The following is a 21,160-nucleotide window of genomic DNA, read 5'->3' as shown; positions in this document are numbered from 1 at the left end:
GGGTAACAATACCCTGGGCCAGCGAGGTGTTAAGAAGCGCTAAGGGAGGTGAGGGGCAGTGGGTGTAAATCTGCTTCAAAATGTAAGCAGGACAGGGGTCTAGCGGGGAACCGGATTTAATCAGCGGGAGAATGGAGGAGAATGAATCGGTCGAGAGGGGAGGGATTGAAGTCAGATGCGCTATAGCCGGTGGGCCGCAGGGGTCCGTAAAGGTCGGCGAAGGGAGGGGGATTTTAATTTTAATTTTGCTTATTTTGTCTAGGAAAAAGTGGTTGAGGGAGTCGCATAGCGGTTGTGAGGGGGAAGGTTTGAGTGAGGCTCTGTCGGAGTAAGCAAGGTCTTGGACGATGGAGAAAATTTCTCTTGGTCGATTCTCCGCGAACTGGATTTTGGATGAAAAGTAAATTTTCTTGGCATCCAGTATGGATTTCTTATATTGTGCAAGAAGATCAGTATATCGGATTTTGGCAACAGGGCAATAATTCCGTCTCCACTGTCGTTCCGCTTGTCGGAGAGTGAGTTTTTGGGTCTTTAAATCGTCCGAGAACCAGCGGTTAGCATCCTTGGGGCGTTTGGCAGAGATACGTTTCAGAGGAGCGATGGTATCGCAGCCAGCCCGCAGCCAGTTGTTGATAGCCTCTACTTGACCAGAAGAGGGCAGCCCGGTAAGATCGGGGCTGGAAGAGGAGAGAGAGGTAGATAGGGCTACGACATCCACGCGGTTCCATGATCGTGCCCAGACATTTCTTGCAAGAGTGGACTTAGGTGGTGGGAAGGGAGATAGGGAGAAGGTGATCAGAGAGTGATCTGACCATAGACAAGGGGAAATGAAGAGAGAGGTGACCGGGCAGTCACGGTGCCAGATTTGATCGAGGGTGTGTCCCAGCCTATGCGTGGGAGCGTTGACAACTGATGTGAAGTTGAGCGACTGAAGGGAGCCTGAGAACTCTTTGGATGTTGCACATTCCGCGGGGTCAGAGGGCCAAAAGTTAAAGTCTCCCAGAACTATGATGGAAGAATGGTTCACAACCAGCGTTGCCATTAGGTCTTGGAAGCTGGGAAGGAACGTTTGAGGGGAGGACGGGGGTCGATAAACAAGAACGCAGGTAAGTGGGGGAGTAAGGGAGGGTGAGCGAACCACTAGACAATCTGAAGTTCCCATGGAAGGGGAGACTATTGGGTGGAATGTGAGTTCTTTACGGGCAATCAGGGCAACCCCTCCGCCAGGCCTGCCGGAGGAGCGGTCGGCTCGAATGGCATAGTAGGCTGGGGGGAGTATTGCCAACAAGGAAGGGAGAGAGCTGTCCGAGAACCAAGTCTTGGTGAGAAATAACAGGTCGGGTTTGTGAGAGTCGAGTAAAGTGAAGAGATCCAGCTGATGTTTGACTGCTGATCTAGTATTAAGGTACATGGCAGTTATAGCTGTGGGAGGGAGACCAGTTGGAGGCGGGTTTAAAGAGCAGTTAGTTGGGGGCGTGGGCACGGTATTGGTGTGGACTTGATTATGTGAAGTTAGTAGTCCAAGGTTGGAAATTCGAGCTTTAGTGGCAGCAGGTAGTGGCCACTTACCTTGGAGATTGGTGAGCTGCGAATGGGAGTATTGTTTAAGAGAGGCAGAATGGGTGGCCTCTGGCCTCGGTCGGTCGCGGACGGGCGCAGACGGGCTTCCCTTAAGCGCGCCTTCGGCGCGCAAACGGCGCGCCCGCTGCGCTCGTCCGCTGCGCTTCCGGGGGAAGCACATTTTACAGGGGATAAATCGGTGGGCGTGGCCTCCAAAGGGGGCGTGGCCTCGATCTCGCTCGTGGCGCAGGAACAGCGTCCAGCGCTTGTAATTATCGAGTCTGAATGGCCCGTGAACGTAGCCAAGTGACTGGGGGGTGAGTGAGGATAAAAATGCACACACAATTTACAATTTTAAAAGGGTCACTCTCCCGGCTTTCCGCCTCAGGAGTAGCGCGTTGTCAAGTGCAGGCGCTTGTATTCAGCGTCGCACTTATAGTCAGGGCGGTGGGCGTGGCCTCCAAAGGGGGCGTGGCCTCGATCTCGCTCGTGGCGCAGGAACAGCGTCCAGCGCTTGTAATTATCGAGTCTGAATGGCCCGTGAACGTAGCCAAGTGACTGGGGGGTGAGTGAGGATAAAAATGCACACACAATTTACAATTTTAAAAGGGTCACTCTCCCGGCTTTCCGCCTCAGGAGTAGCGCGTTGTCAAGTGCAGGCGCTTGTATTCAGCGTCGCACTTATAGTCAGGGCGGTGGGCGTGGCCTCCAAAGGGGGCGTGGCCTCGATCTCGCTCGTGGCGCAGGAACAGCGTCCAGCGCTTGTAATTATCGAGTCTGAATGGCCCGTGAACGTAGCCAAGTGACTGGGGGGTGAGTGAGGATAAAAATGCACACACAATTTACAATTTTAAAAGGGTCACTCTCCCGGCTTTCCGCCTCAGGAGTAGCGCGTTGTCAAGTGCAGGCGCTTGTATTCAGCGTCGCACTTATAGTCAGGGCGGTGGGCGTGGCCTCCAAAGGGGGCGTGGCCTCGATCTCGCTCGTGGCGCAGGAACAGCGTCCAGCGCTTGTAATTATCGAGTCTGAATGGCCCGTGAACGTAGCCAAGTGACTGGGGGGTGAGTGAGGATAAAAATGCACACACAATTTACAATTTTAAAAGGGTCACTCTCCCGGCTTTCCGCCTCAGGAGTAGCGCGTTGTCAAGTGCAGGCGCTTGTATTCAGCGTCGCACTTATAGTCAGGGCGGTGGGCGTGGCCTCCAAAGGGGGCGTGGCCTCGATCTCGCTCGTGGCGCAGGAACAGCGTCCAGCGCTTGTAATTATCGAGTCTGAATGGCCCGTGAACGTAGCCAAGTGACTGGGGGGTGAGTGAGGATAAAAATGCACACACAATTTACAATTTTAAAAGGGTCACTCTCCCGGCTTTCCGCCTCAGGAGTAGCGCGTTGTCAAGTGCAGGCGCTTGTATTCAGCGTCGCACTTATAGTCAGGGCGGTGGGCGTGGCCTCCAAAGGGGGCGTGGCCTCGATCTCGCTCGTGGCGCAGGAACAGCGTCCAGCGCTTGTAATTATCGAGTGTGAATGGCCCGTGAACGTAGCCAAGTGACTGGGGGGTGAGTGAGGATAAAAATGCACACACAATTTACAATTTTAAAAGGGTCACTCTCCCGGCTTTCCGCCTCAGGAGTAGCGCGTTGTCAAGTGCTGGCGCTTGTATTCAGAGTCGCACTTATAGTCAGGGCGGTGGGCGTGGCCTCCAAAGGGGGCGTGGCCTCGATCTCGCTCGTGGCGCAGGAACAGCGTCCAGCGCTTGTAATTATCGAGTCTGAATGGCCCGTGAACGTAGCCAAGTGACTGGGGGGTGAGTGAGGATAAAAATGCACACACAATTTACAATTTTAAAAGGGTCACTCTCCCGGCTTTCCGCCTCAGGAGTAGCGCGTTGTCAAGTGCAGGCGCTTGTATTCAGCGTCGCATTTATAGTCAGGGCGGTGGGCGTGGCCTCCAAAGGGGGCGTGGCCTCGATCTCGCTCGTGGCGCAGGAACAGCGTCCAGCGCTTGTAATTATCGAGTCTGAATGGCCCGTGAACGTAGCCAAGTGACTGGGGGGTGAGTGAGGATAAAAATGCACACACAATTTACAATTTTAAAAGGGTCACTCTCCCGGCTTTCCGCCTCAGGAGTAGCGCGTTGTCAAGTCCCTGGACCAGAAACAAGCTTCCTAGGACCAGTTTCTGGCATTACAGCCGTCTTCAGCCAGGCTTGCTTGAATCCAGTGGCAAAGTGAGCAAGGGACTTACGTCTGAGCATACCCTGCCAATTTATGGTGGACAAAGCGGTACAAAAGGGGGTGGCAATGTACGGAGCATCTGAACCAATCAAACATTCACACCCAGTCAACAGATATGAGTTTAATCAGTCACCGTTCTTTAGCCCACTCTGCCACCCCAGTTGAGACATGGCCATATGCAAATCAGTCTGACCCTGTGCCTCATGGGAACAGTCCAGCCCGAACTGCCAAGCCACGTCTTCCCTGGACCGGAAACAAGCTTCCTAGGACCGATTTCTGGCATTACAGCCGTCTTCAGCCAGGCTTGCTTGAATCCAGTGGCAAAGTGAGCAAGGGACTTACGTCTGAGCATACCCTGCCAACTTATGGCGGACAAAGCGGTACAAAAGGGGGTGGCAATGTACGGAGCATCTGAACCAATCAAACACTCACACCCAGTCAACAGATCTGAGTTTAATCCATCGCCGTTCTTTAGCCCACTCTGCCACCCCAGTTCAGACATGGCCATATGCAAATCAGTCTGACCCTGTGCCTCATGGGAACAGTCCAGCCCGAACTGCCAAGCCACGTCTTCCCTGGACCGGAAACAAGCTTCCTAGGACCGGTTTCTGGCATTACAGCCGTCTTCAGCCAGGCTTGCTTGAATCCAGTGGCAAAGTGAGCAAGGGACTCACGTCTGAGCATACCCTGCCAACTTATGGCGGACAAAGCGGTACCAAAGGGGGTGGCAATGGACGGAGCATCTGAACCAATCAAACACTCACACCCAGTCAACAGATCTGAGTTTAATCGATCACCGTTCTTTAGCCAACTCTGCCACCCCAGTTCAGACATGGCCATATGCAAATCAGTCTGACCCTGTGCCTCACGGGAACAGTCCAGCCTGAACTGCCAAGCCACATCTTCCCTGGACCGGAAACAAGCTTCCTAGGACCGGTTTCTGGCATTACAGCCGTCTACAGCCAGGCTTGCTTGAATCCAGTGGCAATGTGAGCAAGGGACTCACGTCTGAGCATACCCTGCCAACTTATGGCGGACAAAGCGGTACAAAAAGGGGGTGGCAATGGACGGAGCATCTGAACCAATCAAACACTCACACCCAGTCAACAGATCTGAGTTGAATTCATCACCGTTCCTTAGCCCACTCTGCCACCCCAGTTCAGACATGGCCATAGGCAAATCAGTCGGACCCTGTGCCTCATGGGAACAGTCCAGCCCGAACTGCCTAGCTACGTCTTCCCTGGACCGGAAACAAGCTTCCTAGGACCGGTTTCTGGCATTACAGCCGTCTTCAGCCAGGCTTGCTTGAATCCAGTGGCAAAGTGAGCAAGGGACTTACGTCTGAGCATACCCTGCCAACTTGTGGCGGACAAAGCGGTACAAAAAGGGGTGGCAATGGACGGAGCATCTGAACCAATCAAACACTCACACCCAGTCAACAGATCTGAGTTGAATTCATCACCGTTCCTTAGCCCACTCTGCCACCCCAGTTCAGACATGGCCATATGCAAATCAGTCGGACCCTGTGCCTCAGTCCAGCCCGAACTGCCAAGCCACGTCTTCCCTGGACCGGAAACAAGCTTCCTAGGACCAGTTTCTGGCATTACAGCCGTCTTCAGCCAGGCTAGCTTGAATCCAGTGGCAATATGAGCAAGGGACTCACGTCTGAGCATACCCTGCCAACTTATGGCGGACAAAGCGGTACAAAAAGGGGTGGCAATTGATGGAGCATCTGAACAAATCAAACACTCACACCCAGGCAACAGATCTGAGTTGAATTCATCACCGTTCCTTAGCCCACTCTGCCACCCCAGTTCAGACATGGCCATAGGCAAATCAGTCGGACCCTGTGCCTCATGGGATCAGTCCAGCCCAAACTGCCTAGCTATGTCTTCCCTGGACCGGAAACAAGCTTCCTAGGACCAGTTTCTGGCATTACAGCCGTCTTCAGCCAGGCTTGCTTGAATCCAGTGGCAAAGTGAGCAAGGGACTTACGTCTGAGCATACCCTGCCAATTTATGGTGGACAAAGCGGTACAAAAGGGGGTGGCAATGTACGGAGCATCTGAACCAATCAAACACTCACACCCAGTCAACAGATATGAGTTTAATCCATCACCGTTCTTTAGCCCACTCTGCCACCCCAGTTGAGACATGGCCATATGCAAATCAGTCTGACCCTGTGCCTCATGGGAACAGTCCAGCCCGAACTGCCAAGCCACGTCTTCCCTGGACCGGAAACAAGCTTCCTAGGACCGATTTCTGGCATTACAGCCGTCTTCAGCCAGGCTTGCTTGAATCCAGTGGCAAAGTGAGCAAGGGACTTACGTCTGAGCATACCCTGCCAACTTATGGCGGACAAAGCGGTACAAAAGGGGGTGGCAATGTACGGAGCATCTGAACCAATCAAACACTCACACCCAGTCAACAGATCTGAGTTTAATCCATCACCGTTCTTTAGCCCACTCTGCCACCCCAGTTCAGACATGGCCATATGCAAATCAGTCTGACCCTGTGCCTCATGGGAACAGTCTAGCCCAAACTGCCAAGCTCCGTCTTCCCTGGACCGGAAACAAGCTTCCTAGGACCGGTTTCTGGCATTACAGCCGTCTTCAGCCAGGCTTGCTTGAATCCAGTGGCAAAGTGAGGAAGGGACTTACGTCTGAGCATACCCTGCCAACTTATGGCGGACAAAGCGGTACAAAAGGGGGTGGCAATGTACGGAGCATCTGAACCAATCAAACACTCACACCCAGTCAACAGATCTGAGTTTAATCCATCGCCGTTCTTTAGCCCACTCTGCCACCCCAGTTCAGACATGGCCATATGCAAATCAGTCTGACCCTGTGCCTCATGGGAACAGTCCAGCCCGAACTGCCAAGCCACGTCTTCCCTGGACCGGAAACAAGCTTCCTAGGACCGGTTTCTGGCATTACAGCCGTCTTCAGCCAGGCTTGCTTGAATCCAGTGGCAAAGTGAGCAAGGGACTCACGTCTGAGCATACCCTGCCAACTTATGGCGGACAAAGCGGTACCAAAGGGGGTGGCAATGGACGGAGCATCTGAACCAATCAAACACTCACACCCAGTCAACAGATCTGACTTTAATCCATCGCCGTTCTTTAGCCCACTCTGCCACCCCAGTTCAGACATGGCCATATGCAAATCAGTCTGACCCTGTGCCTCATGGGAACAGTCCAGCCCGAACTGCCAAGCCACGTCTTCCCTGGACCGGAAACAAGCTTCCTAGGACCGGTTTCTGGCATTACAGCCGTCTTCAGCCAGGCTTGCTTGAATCCAGTGGCAAAGTGAGCAAGGGACTCACGTCTGAGCATACCCTGCCAACTTATGGCGGACAAAGCGGTACCAAAGGGGGTGGCAATGGACAGAGCATCTGAACCAATCAAACACTCACACCCAGTCAACAGATCTGAGTTTAATCGATCACCGTTCTTTAGCCAACTCTGCCACCCCAGTTCAGACATGGCCATATGCAAATCAGTCTGACCCTGTGCCTCACGGGAACAGTCCAGCCTGAACTGCCAAGCCACATCTTCCCTGGACCGGAAACAAGCTTCCTAGGACCGGTTTCTGGCATTACAGCCGTCTACAGCCAGGCTTGCTTGAATCCAGTGGCAATGTGAGCAAGGGACTCACGTCTGAGCATACCCTGCCAACTTATGGCGGACAAAGCGGTACAAAAAGGGGGTGGCAATGGACGGAGCATCTGAACCAATCAAACACTCACACCCAGTCAACAGATCTGAGTTGAATTCATCACCGTTCCTTAGCCCACTCTGCCACCCCAGTTCAGACATGGCCATAGGCAAATCAGTCGGACCCTGTGCCTCATGGGAACAGTCCAGCCCGAACTGCCTAGCTACGTCTTCCCTGGACCGGAAACAAGCTTCCTAGGACCGGTTTCTGGCATTACAGCCGTCTTCAGCCAGGCTTGCTTGAATCCAGTGGCAAAGTGAGCAAGGGACTTACGTCTGAGCATACCCTGCCAACTTGTGGCGGACAAAGCGGTACAAAAAGGGGTGGCAATGGACGGAGCATCTGAACCAATCAAACACTCACACCCAGTCAACAGATCTGAGTTGAATTCATCACCGTTCCTTAGCCCACTCTGCCACCCCAGTTCAGACATGGCCATATGCAAATCAGTCGGACCCTGTGCCTCAGTCCAGCCCGAACTGCCAAGCCACGTCTTCCCTGGACCGGAAACAAGCTTCCTAGGACCAGTTTCTGGCATTACAGCCGTCTTCAGCCAGGCTAGCTTGAATCCAGTGGTAAAGTGAGCAAGGGACTCACGTCTGAGCATACCCTGCCAACTTATGGCGGACAAAGCGGTACCAAAGGGGGTGGCAATGGACGGAGCATCTGACCCAATCAAACACTCACACCCAGTCAACAGATCTGAGTTTAATCCATCACCGTTCTTTAGCCCACTCTGCCACCCCAGTTCAGACATGGCCATATGCAAATCAGTCTGACCCTGTGCCTCACGGGAACAGTCCAGCCCGAACTGCCAAGCCACGTCTTCCCTGGACCGGAAACAAGCTTCCTAGGACCGGTTTCTAGCATTACAGCCGTCTTCAGCCAGGCTTGCTTGAATCCAGTGGCAATATGAGCAAGGGACTCACGTCTGAGCATACCCTGCCAACTTATGGCGGACAAAGCGGTACAAAAAGGGGTGGCAATTGATGGAGCATCTGAACAAATCAAACACTCACACCCAGGCAACAGATCTGAGTTGAATTCATCACCGTTCCTTAGCCCACTCTGCCACCCCAGTTCAGACATGGCCATAGGCAAATCAGTCGGACCCTGTGCCTCATGGGATCAGTCCAGCCCGAACTGCCTAGCTATGTCTTCCCTGGACCGGAAACAAGCTTCCTAGGACCAGTTTCTGGCATTACAGCCGTCTTCAGCCAGGCTTGCTTGAATCCAGTGGCAAAGTGAGCAAGGGACTTACGTCTGAGCATACCCTGCCAATTTATGGTGGACAAAGCGGTACAAAAGGGGGTGGCAATGTACGGAGCATCTGAACCAATCAAACACTCACACCCAGTCAACAGATATGAGTTTAATCCATCACCGTTCTTTAGCCCACTCTGCCACCCCAGTTGAGACATGGCCATATGCAAATCAGTCTGACCCTGTGCCTCATGGGAACAGTCCAGCCCGAACTGCCAAGCCACGTCTTCCCTGGACCGGAAACAAGCTTCCTAGGACCGATTTCTGGCATTACAGCCGTCTTCAGCCAGGCTTGCTTGAATCCAGTGGCAAAGTGAGCAAGGGACTTACGTCTGAGCATACCCTGCCAACTTATGGCGGACAAAGCGGTACAAAAGGGGGTGGCAATGTACGGAGCATCTGAACCAATCAAACACTCACACCCAGTCAACAGATCTGAGTTTAATCCATCACCGTTCTTTAGCCCACTCTGCCACCCCAGTTCAGACATGGCCATATGCAAATCAGTCTGACCCTGTGCCTCATGGGAACAGTCTAGCCCAAACTGCCAAGCTCCGTCTTCCCTGGACCGGAAACAAGCTTCCTAGGACCGGTTTCTGGCATTACAGCCGTCTTCAGCCAGGCTTGCTTGAATCCAGTGGCAAAGTGAGGAAGGGACTTACGTCTGAGCATACCCTGCCAACTTATGGCGGACAAAGCGGTACAAAAGGGGGTGGCAATGTACGGAGCATCTGAACCAATCAAACACTCACACCCAGTCAACAGATCTGAGTTTAATCCATCGCCGTTCTTTAGCCCACTCTGCCACCCCAGTTCAGACATGGCCATATGCAAATCAGTCTGACCCTGTGCCTCATGGGAACAGTCCAGCCCGAACTGCCAAGCCACGTCTTCCCTGGACCGGAAACAAGCTTCCTAGGACCGGTTTCTGGCATTACAGCCGTCTTCAGCCAGGCTTGCTTGAATCCAGTGGCAAAGTGAGCAAGGGACTCACGTCTGAGCATACCCTGCCAACTTATGGCGGACAAAGCGGTACCAAAGGGGGTGGCAATGGACGGAGCATCTGAACCAATCAAACACTCACACCCAGTCAACAGATCTGAGTTTAATCGATCACCGTTCTTTAGCCAACTCTGCCACCCCAGTTCAGACATGGCCATATGCAAATCAGTCTGACCCTGTGCCTCACGGGAACAGTCCAGCCCGAACTGCCAAGCCACATCTTCCCTGGACCGGAAACAAGCTTCCTAGGACCGGTTTCTGGCATTACAGCCGTCTACAGCCAGGCTTGCTTGAATCCAGTGGCAATGTGAGCAAGGGACTCACGTCTGAGCATACCCTGCCAACTTATGGCGGACAAAGCGGTACAAAAAGGGGGTGGCAATGGACGGAGCATCTGAACCAATCAAACACTCACACCCAGTCAACAGATCTGAGTTGAATTCATCACCGTTCCTTAGCCCACTCTGCCACCCCAGTTCAGACATGGCCATAGGCAAATCAGTCGGACCCTGTGCCTCATGGGAACAGTCCAGCCCGAACTGCCTAGCTACGTCTTCCCTGGACCGGAAACAAGCTTCCTAGGACCGGTTTCTGGCATTACAGCCGTCTTCAGCCAGGCTTGCTTGAATCCAGTGGCAAAGTGAGCAAGGGACTTACGTCTGAGCATACCCTGCCAACTTATGGCGGACAAATCGTTACAAAAGGGGGTGGCAATGTACGGAGCATCTGAACCAATCAAACACTCACACCCAGTCAACAGATCTGAGTTTAATCCATCACCGTTCATTAGCCCATTCTGCCACCCCAGTTCAGACATGGCCATATGCAAATCAGTCTGACCCTGTGCCTCATGGGAACAGTCCAGCCCGAACTGCCAAGCCACGTCTTCCCTGGACCAGAAACAAGCTTCCTAGGACCGGTTTCTGGCATTACAGCCGTCTTCAGCCAGGCTTGCTTGAATCCAGTGGCAAAGTGAGCAAGGGACCCACGTCTGAGCATATCCTGCCAACTTATGGCGGACCAAAGCGGTACAAAAGGGGGTGGCAATGGACGGAGCATCTGAACCAATTAAACACTCACACCCAGTCAACAGATCTGAGTTTAATCCATCACCGTTCTTTAGCCCACTCTGCCACCCCAGTTCAGACATGGCCATATGCAAATCAGTCTGACCCTGTGCCTCACGGGAACAGTCCAGCCCGAACTGCCAAGCCACGTCTTCCCTGGACCGGAAACAAGCTTCCTAGGACCGGTTTCTGGCATTACAGCCGTCTTCAGCCAGGCTTGCTTGAATCCAGTGGCAAAGTTAGCAAGGGACTCACGTCTGAACATACCCTGCCAACTTATGGCGGACAAAGCGGTACAAAAGGGGGTGGCAATGTACGGAGCATCTGAACCAATCAAACACTCACACCCAGTCAACAGATCTGAGTTTAATCCATCACCGTTCTTTAGCCCACTCTGCCACCCCAGTTCAGACATGGCCATTTGCAAATCAGTCTGACCCTGTGCCTCATGGGAACAGTCCAGCCTGAACTGCCAAGCCACGTCTTCCCTGGACCGGAAACAAGCTTCCTAGGCAGGCACCACTGAGTGAAGCAACCTGGTGTAGCATACCTAGGTTCTTTGACACAGACAAACAAAGCATATCTGGGGTTTAGGGTTCAGTGCGGTTTACTATGGTTTTTCGGTTTAATTAATAATTTGGTAGGGTTCCCGGAGTCAAGGGCTCAGGGCCTGATGCAGGCTCGTTCATAATGATGTTCATAATGATGTTGGCAAGGTTTTAGTGGGGGTTGGCGTTTTTCTAGAATTGGCTGAATTTTGGCCTTTTTTGGTGTTTTGCCGGCGTGTGTGTTTGGGTGAACTGGTCTTACACCTTCCAGTGGATCGATTTGTTCTGCCTTGCTGAGATTCTTGGGAATCACTGGAACAAGTGTCCTGGTAAGTTTCAAGAGGATCGAAGTAGTGAAAGTGCTGAAAACAGCACTTTTTTGTCAAGACGCGATTTCCCATGTTTTGGGGGCAGCAGTATTGCATGTTTTTGGGGGGCTGTTTGGGGGTGTTCTATATTTTTGGGGGTGGGTTGAGGGGTCTGGGAGCACTGCTGGGAAGGTCTAATTTTGATTGCAAGTGGTTTGAAGAAAATCCATGGTGGAAAAGGGGGGTTTGGGCCTAGTTGCAGACAGCGTGTTGGCGCGATTTTAAGTTAGGCCTAGCAGTATTGCATGTTGTGTGTTTTAGTACGATTTTCAAGTAGGCCCCAGCCAGGTCGCTGTACCGCATGTTTTTGGGGGGCTACTTGGGGTGTTCTAGATTTTTGGAGGTGGGTTGAGGGGTCTGGGAGCACTGCTGGGAAGGTCTCATTTTGATTGCAAGTGGTTTGAAGAAAATCCATGGTGGGAAAGAGGGGTTTGGGCCTAGTTGCAGACAGCGTTTTGGCACGATTTAATCTGAGGCCTAGCTGTACTGCATGTTTTTGGGGGGCTGCTTGGGGGGGTTCTAGATTTTTGGGGGTGAGTTGAGGGGTCTGGGGCACTGCTGGGAAGGTCTAATTTTGATTGCAAGTAGTTTGAAGAAAATTCATGGTGGAAAAGGGGGGTTTGGGCCTAGTTGCAGACAGCGTTTTGGCACGATTTTAAGTTAGGCCTAGCAGTATTGCATGTTTTTTGGGGGCTGCTTGGGGGGTTCTAGATCTTTGGGGGAGTGTTGAGGGGTCTGGGGCACTGCTGGGAAGGTCTAATTTTGAATGCAAGTGATTTGAAGAAAATCCATGGTGGTAATGTTGTTTTTTAGCAGTATTGCATGTTTTTGGGGGGCTGTTTGGGGGTGTTCTATATTTTTGGAGGTGGGTTGAGGGGTCTGGCAGCACTCCTGGGAATGTCTAATTCTGATTGCAAGTGTTTTGAAGAAAATCCATGGTCGAAAAGGGGTGTTTTGGGCCTACTTTCAGAGTGCGTTTTAGCACAATTTTCAAGTGGGCCTCAGCCAGGTCGCAGTACCGCATGTTTTTGGGGGGCTACTTGGGGGTATTCTAGATATTTGGGGGTGGGTTGAGGGTCTGGGAGCACTGCTGGGAAGGTCTAATTTTGTTCTAAAATCGCTGTTTACACCTAGCTTGAGGGGAAAGATCCGCAAATTTTGCCCACACTTATTTATCCTGGAAAAGGAGACTCAGAGTACGCACTTTGAAAATGATGCTTGTATGTATTGTAATACTGCTGACTCCGAAACTGAAAGTGTTATTTTTGCACTACACAGCATACCTTATATTTTTTTCTCCGTGGTGTTAATATCACTTCCTGTTTTTCCATCAACAATTACAGGCCGGCTTTTACCCTGTGCAATGGGAAAAGGATGAACTCAGGCATACCATTAGCGATCCGCAATTCAGCATCCGCCAGGCAGGCGGTGGACAAGGTGTCTTCTGGTCCCCAACATTGATCGACGGAGCGTCCGATGGAATGGAGGAGTACCGCGAAAAAGAGGAATGGCTGGATGCATGCAACTTCCCAAATTGAACAGGACAACTACAACAACATACAGTTACAGTATCCATCTTCATTTCTAATTATCTTTTAAGTAATGTTATTGCAGTGAACTACTATGAGTGTGACTCTGTGCATTGGTTTGCTCTCTGCTTCAATTCATCCCTCCAGCCATTGTATACTTTTTTCTTTGCTATTTTTTAAACTAATTTAATGTACTAAGTGGTTCTTCTCTCTGAGTGCATATAGGCAAGTGAAATTGTGTAATTACTAAGTATGGGCGAAATTTGAGAATTGGCGATCCGCGAATTTGCGGAAAAGCTAATTTTCGATCCGCAAAATTCGCGAATTTGTGTTAATTTGCGGATTTTTATTTTTGCGTGTTCGCGGGGCACTTTGCGTGTTCGTGGGGCGCTTTGCGTGTTCGCGGGGGGTTTATTAGTGCGAGACTGCGATGCGCCCTCTGGTTAATCAATGCCACCGTCCGATTCATCACAGCACCCTCTGGTTCACCACTGCCACCCTCTGGTTCACCACTGTCACCCTCTGGTTCATCACTGCCACCCTCTGCTTCATCACTGCCACCCTCTGGTTCCTCACAGCACCCTCTGGTTCATCACTGCAACCCTCTGGTTCACCACTGCCACCCTCTGGTACATCACTGTCACCCTCTCGTTCATCACAGCACCCTCTGTTTCACCACTGCCACCCTCTGGTTCATTACTGTCACCGTCTGGTTCATCACTGCCACCCTCTGGTTCATCACAGCATTCTCTGGTTCATCACAGCACCCTCTGGTTCACCACTGCCATCCTCTGGTTCATCATTGCCACCCTCTGGTTCACCACTGCCACCCTCTGATTCATCACTGTCACCCTTGGGTTCATCACTGCCACCCTCTGGTTCATCACAGCACCCTCTGGTTCATCACAGCACCCTCTGGTTCACCACTGCCATCCTCTGTTTCACAACTGCCACCCTCTGGTTCATCACTGTCACCCTTTGGTTCATCACTGCCACCTTCTGGTTCATCCCTGACACCCTCTGGTTCATCACTGCCACCTTCTGGTTCATCACTGCCACCCTCTGGTTCATCACAGCACCCTCTGGTTCATCACAGCACCCTTTGGTTCATCACTGCCCCCTCTGGTTCATCACTGCACCCTCTCACCACTGCCACCCTCTAGTTCATCACTGTCACCCTCTGGTTCATCACTGCCACCCTCTGGTTCATCACTGCCTCCCTCTGGTTCATCACAGCACCCTCTGGTTCACCACTGACGTCCTCTGGTTCATCACTGCCACCTTCTGGTTCATCCCTGGCACCCTCTGTTTCATCACTGCCACCTTGTGGTTCATCACTGCCACCCTCTGGTTCATCACAGCACCCTCTGGTACATCACAGCACCCTTTGGTTCATCACTGCCCCCTCTGGTTCATCACTGCACCCTCTGGTTCACCACTGCCACCCTCGGGTTCATCACTGTCACCCTTTGGTTCATCACTGCACCCTCTGGTTCACCACTGCCACCCTCTGGTTCATAACTGTCACCCTCTGGTTCATCACTGCCACCCTCTGGTTCATCACTGCCACCTTCTGGTTCATCCCTGCCACCCTCTGGTTCATCACAGCACCCTCTGGTTCATCACAGCACCCTTTGGTTCATCTCTGCCACCCTCTGGTTCATCACTGCACCCTCTGGTTCACCACTGCCACCCTTGGGTTCATCACTGTCACCCTCTGGTTCATCACTGCCACCCTCTGGTTCATCACTGTCACCCTCTGGTTCCCCACTGCCACCCTCTGGTTCATTACTGCCACCTTCTGCTTCATCACTACCACCCCCTGGTTCATCACTGCCACCCCCTGGTTCATCATTGCCACCCTCTGGTTCATCACAGCACCCTCTGGTTCATCACAGCACCCTCTGGTTCACCACTGACATCCTCTGGTTCAACACTACACCCTCTGGTTCACCACTCCCACCCTCTGGTTCATCACTGTCACCCTTTGGTTCATCACTGCCACCTTCTGGTTCATCACTGCACCCTCTGGTTCACCACTGCCACCCTCTGGTTCATCACTGTCACCCTCTGGTTCATCACTGCCACCCTCTGGTTCATCACTGCCACCTTCTGGTTCATCACTGCCACCCTCTGGTTCATCACAGCACCCTCTGGTTCATCGCAGCACCCTTTGGTTCATCACTGCCACCCTCTGGTTCATCATTGCACCCTCTGGTTCACCACTGCCACCCTCTGGTTCATCACTGTCACCCTCTGGTTCATCACTGCCACCTTCTGGTTCATTACTGCCACCCTCTGGTTCATCACTACCACCCTGCGGTTCATCACTGCCTCCCTCTGGTTCATCACAGCACCCTCTGGTTCATCACAGCACCCTCTGGTTCACCACTGATATCCTCTGATTCATCACTGCACCCTCTGGTTCACCACTGCCACTATCTGGTTCATCACTGTCACCCTTTGGTTCATAACTGCCACCTTCTGGTTCATCACTGCCTCCCTCTGGTTCATCACAGCGCCCTCTGGTTCACCACTGACGTCCTCTGGTTCATCACTGCCACCTTCTGGTTCATCCCTGACACCCTCTGGTTCATCACTGCCACCTTCTGGTTCATCACTGCCACCCTCTGGTTCATCACAGCACCCTCCGGTTCATCACAGCACCCTTTGGTTCATCACTGCCCCCTCTGGTTCATCACTGCACCCTCTGGTTCACCACTGCCACCCTCGGGTTCATCACTGTCACCCTTTGGTTCATCACTACACCCTCTGGTTCACCACTGCCACCCTCTGGTTCATAACTGTCACCCTCTGGTTCATCACTGCCACCCTCTGGTTCATCACTGCCACCTTCTGGTTCATCCCTGCCACCCTCTGGTTCATCACAGCACCCTTTGGTTCATCTCTGCCACCCTCTGGTTCATCACTGCACCCTCTGGTTCACCACTGCCACCCTTGGGTTCATCACTGTCACCCTCTGGTTCATCACTGCCACCCTCTGGTTCATCACTGTCACCCTCTGGTTCCCCACTGCCACCCTCTGGTTCATTACTGCCACCTTCTGCTTCATCACTACCACCCCCTGGTTCATCACTGCCACCCCCTGGTTCATCATTGCCACCCTCTGGTTCATCACAGCACCCTCTGGTTCATCATCACAGCACCCTCTGGTTCACCACTGACATCCTCTGGTTCAACACTACACCCTCTGGTTCACCACTCCCACCCTCTGGTTCATCACTGTCACCCTTTGGTTCATCACTGCCACCTTCTGGTTCATCACTGCACCCTCTGGTTCACCACTGCCACCCTCTGGTTCATCACTGTCACCCTCTGGTTCATCACTGCCACCCTCTGGTTCATCACTGCCACCTTCTGGTTCATCACTGCCACCCTCTGGTTCATCAAAGCACCCTCTGGTTCATCCCAGCACCCTTTGGTTTATCACTGCCACCCTCTGGTTCATCACTGCACCCTCTGGTTCACCACTGCCACCCTCTGGTTCATCACTGTCACCCTCTGGTTCATCACTGCCACTTTCTGGTTCATTACTGCCACCCTCTGGTTCATCACTAGCACCCCCTGGTTCATCACTGCCACCCTCTGGTTCATCACAGCACCCTCTGGTTCATCACAGCACCCTCTGGTTCACCACTGATATCCTCTGATTCATCACTGCACACTCTGGTTCACCACTGCCACCATCTGGTTCATCAGTGTCACCCTTTGGTTCATAACTGCCACCTTCTAGTTCATCACTGCCACCCTCTGGTTCATCACTGCCACCTTCTGGTTCATCACTGCCACCCTCTGGTTCATCACAGCACCCTCTGGTTCATCACAGCACCCTTTGGTTCATCACTGCCAACCTCTGGTTCATTCATGCCACCCTCTGGTTCAGCACTGCCACTCTCTTGTTCATCACAGCACCCTCTGGTTCACCACTGTAGATTATGGGGGGAAAGCACACCTGCCCAGCCTCAAATGAGATGAATTAATTTGGGGCTGGTTAATGTGTCACTGAATTTGAGCTTCAAGTCTGGCACCTGCTTCCTTAGCTGTAAGTGCTTCCTGTTGCAGTTTAATTATTTTTACAGGTGCATTGTGCCATACTTGTAACTATCCTCTGACCCTGCTTTGAGGGTCAGAGCAGGGTCAGAGAATAGTTGCAAGCAGGCAACTGAACTCTGGAGGGGCCCTTCAGGAAGCACTACAGGGAATGGTTACAAATTAGCTTGAACTTTTGCACCTGCTAAGTGCGTTCAGTTTTGCAAAATAGTTTTTTCTGCAATTTTGCGAGATTCGCGGGGCGTGAAATCGAACTCGCAATCCGCAAATTCGTGCAAATTTGCGGATTGGTTTTTTTTGCGTGTTCGCGGGGGTTTTTGCGTGTTCGCGGGCCGCTTGCAGCGCAACGACCGCGAAGTTACCCATGCGGTCGTACATGGGCGCGGCCATCTTGTGCTCGTTACGTACTTCTAGTTCCGGTCATGCTCGCGTTGTGCGCGTTTACGGGTTCGCGGGCGTTTTGCGTGCTCGCGGGGGAAATATCGCGTGAACTTACCCACGCGGTCCTCTATGGGCGCGGCCATCTTGTTTTTCATTCATTGCTATGGTTTTTGGGCATGCTACCTTTCTATCCATCTTTGTAATCCTATGTTTTTCTGAACTTTTATTTGCTATTTTTTTGCTTATAATCTATCTCTACAATTTCCTACATCTATATTTTGTGTTTTTTTAACTTTTTGTTACTTTATTGCCTACTTTATTTCTTTTGCTCTCTCTCTTATTTTTTTTCTCACCTATTCTTCTTTCCTTCTTCTTGTGCCCAGGACCATGGCAAAGGGAGCCGAAAAGGGCAAGGGGAAGGGTCCAGCACCCCGTAGCCAGCTCCCTTGCGGGCTGTGGGAGAAGGTGTGCCGAGGCATGCGCAAGGAGTCTGGGGTCCGGCGCACCTACCAGCAAGCGACGCACCGGTGGTCTGACATCCTGGACCGGGAGCATGACCTGTTCGACCTGCTAGGAGTGGAGATCCCTGGCCTTGGTAAGTAGCTATTTAATAACTCCTTTTTTTCTTCTGATCTGTTATATTGCTAATCTATTTTTTTCCTGAAGAGTACGAATGCTGCTGATTCGATTACATTGCAGGTAAATTCATGTTTAAATAGCTTCTGTCATTGCAGGTGCTCGCCTGGTTATTGGCGTTGCTACTATGCTTACTTGTTTGCAACTTTTTACTCATTTGAGAGCATTACTGCGTAATGCTACAGACAGTAGACTCAAGTCTAGTCCTTCTTTGTACTCCTGCTGCTGCCACTTTGAAGAGATAGTGGTGGATTGATACGTTGAGTATATTATTTATTACTTGTTATAGGACATTTGTTAGTGGTCTGCAATCATGATGATGACGGACTGTGTCTGTCACGCGACGTCTCGTGCTGCTGAGTGATGGCAGTCATAGTAGAACCTTTTTGTTGTTGGTGTAGTTAGTGAATTACATAACTTTCCTATTAGACTGTCTGCGAATCCTGCAATACTGTACTACTATCCTCCTAGTTGACCAGATCAGATGCAATTGTTGTTAATTTGTTTCCCCGACATAATTTTAGATTGTGTTCAAAGAAATCAAATATTTCCAAAAAAACAATCATCCATGTTGTGTTTCTTTATTTCATGATCACCAGAAACTCCCAGGGGCAAGGTGCCGGCGGCGACTGAGACTCCGGTGGCAGAAGGTGGACAGGATCAGTCCCTTGAAGGCTCTTCTGCTGGCCCCAGTAAGTTGTTCTTTTGTTAGATTAATAATTATACTTCCTTAACTTTTACAGCTCCTATTCATTACAAGCTGTTTCCTAATAATTCTGTTTTACAAATTAGTCTTCGATCTTCTTATAATGTAGACTACTTTCTACATTCTTATCCTGCCTCTACCATCACTCTCTGTGCTACTACTATTTACGATTATGATGAGTCGGTTTGTGTAGGTAGCTAAGCTTGCCCAGTCGGAAAACGGTGTGAAACAAAACTCTGATCCAGCAATAGCTCTAGGCACTGAGTGCAGTCCTCTGGGTTGCCCTTGCTGTCTATTCCAGTCTTCTTAATGTAAGTGCTTTGACAATTTCCAACAACAAAATGCCATTGTTTACACCAAGTAAAGGTAGCAGTTGCCTTTTTGATTTGAGAGGAGCACATCCCATACCGCTAGTGTTTCCGGGACTATTCTGTACACAAAGAAGTATGGACAAGATAAATAAATAGGACATTGTTGATGATAGGTGCAGTTCGACTTTCGACATATCTCAGTCCGAACAGAAGTTGAACCCCCATCCCCTGACCGACTATCTAGTGTGTCTGAGCAATGATTTTACGACCCAGAAGGACAGAAGAAGACTACCGCTGAGTCCCGGCCTATCTGAGTCACTGTAACAAGACTGCCAAGTGCAGTAGTTCAAACCCTTTCCGCTCACTCACTCGTGAACAAAAACCACACAGTGTTTGTTAGGTTTAAAGTTTTATTTTCAATTAAGAAATGAAAACATTATTTCTTTATTTTTAATAGCGTAGTATTCGGAGCGAGCAATGGTGATGGATGAAGATGACGTTAAAGTTTAAACAACATTCCCATGAATGAAATTAGTATGACTCAAACTTAATAATAGTTAACAGACACATGAAATTATTAGAATAACTGTGCGGGAGCCCCCACCTTCTTTAAAGTACTTTAAAGTACTGCTGGTGATGACTTACTAGTAGTTGGTGAATCGTCTGGCAGAAGGGCAATGGAATCTTCTTTCTGTAATGAGAAAAATGGCGCACGTTAAGCAAGCATTCATCAGTTGTCATAAGAAGTGTAGCATTTAATGGAATAAGCATATAAAAGGTTAACACCCTCCCCAAAACCGTTACTCTTTTTGAATCCCAGTAATAAAAAATGTGTTATGTAAGATTTTCTTCCATTACGAGACAAAATAGGGGGTTGTGTATGGCATCTGAAAATATGACATGTTTTTCCTAGACGTCATAACATCTGATGCGGCACAGGTGACCACCAGTGCCGGGGCCAGCAGTGCGGAGGGGTCCTCTCCAGGGCCGGATGCGGCGGCGCCAATAGGAGCAGCTGAGGGGAAGACTCAGCGGCGGCGGAGGATGGTAAGTTATTATACTCCTTACCTATTTAAATTTTTTTGAGTAGGCTTGCAAAGGAGTGCATGATGTACTGTACAGTAGTACACAGTACACTAGTATAAGTACACTGTACTGTTAAGAACAGTTACTAATTTAGAAGTACTTTTTGGGCTATCACGGAGAAGACAGTCAACCTTGACTTGTAATAGCTTTAGTGGCGGTACTTCTCGGGTAAGCAATGGCCCCCTCTATTTCACTTCAACTCAGCTGGCAAATTTTCATTGTGAAGCCAAGTCATATCAGATGTACCTTAGGGATGTGAAGAACGAAAAGTTAAAGAAGGGTGAAACGAAGGACGAGCGAGTCTTATATTTATGACTGTGTAAATAATGGTTTTGTTGAATGCAATTCAAGATAAGAAGATGGCGGTTTCCAAAATATAATGAAAAGGGTGTTAGTTGGTTGTTGACAAAAATAAATTTTGGTACATTTGAGACATTAAGAAGAATCATAGACGTACTTTGGAAGCCTGGATGTTATCTTCTTTTTCCTCATCGATAGCAGAGGTGTATGATGTAGTAGAGCAGACGCTGAGTGGATGAAGTATTGCCAGTGGCAGTGCCACCCCTATAGAAAAGTAAGACCTTCCTATCCCCACCTGCATGTACTGCTTAAAGTACTGCGAGTCTGCATTATCATGGCTGATGTCTGCATTTCTTGGGCGCAAGCTGAGTGAGCTGTCATTA

Source organism: Lissotriton helveticus, chromosome 8, assembly GCF_964261635.1.
Source record: "Lissotriton helveticus chromosome 8, aLisHel1.1, whole genome shotgun sequence".
In the NCBI taxonomy this organism is placed as follows: Eukaryota; Metazoa; Chordata; class Amphibia; order Caudata; family Salamandridae; genus Lissotriton; species Lissotriton helveticus.
Note: the sequence above shows the minus strand (reverse complement) of the source record.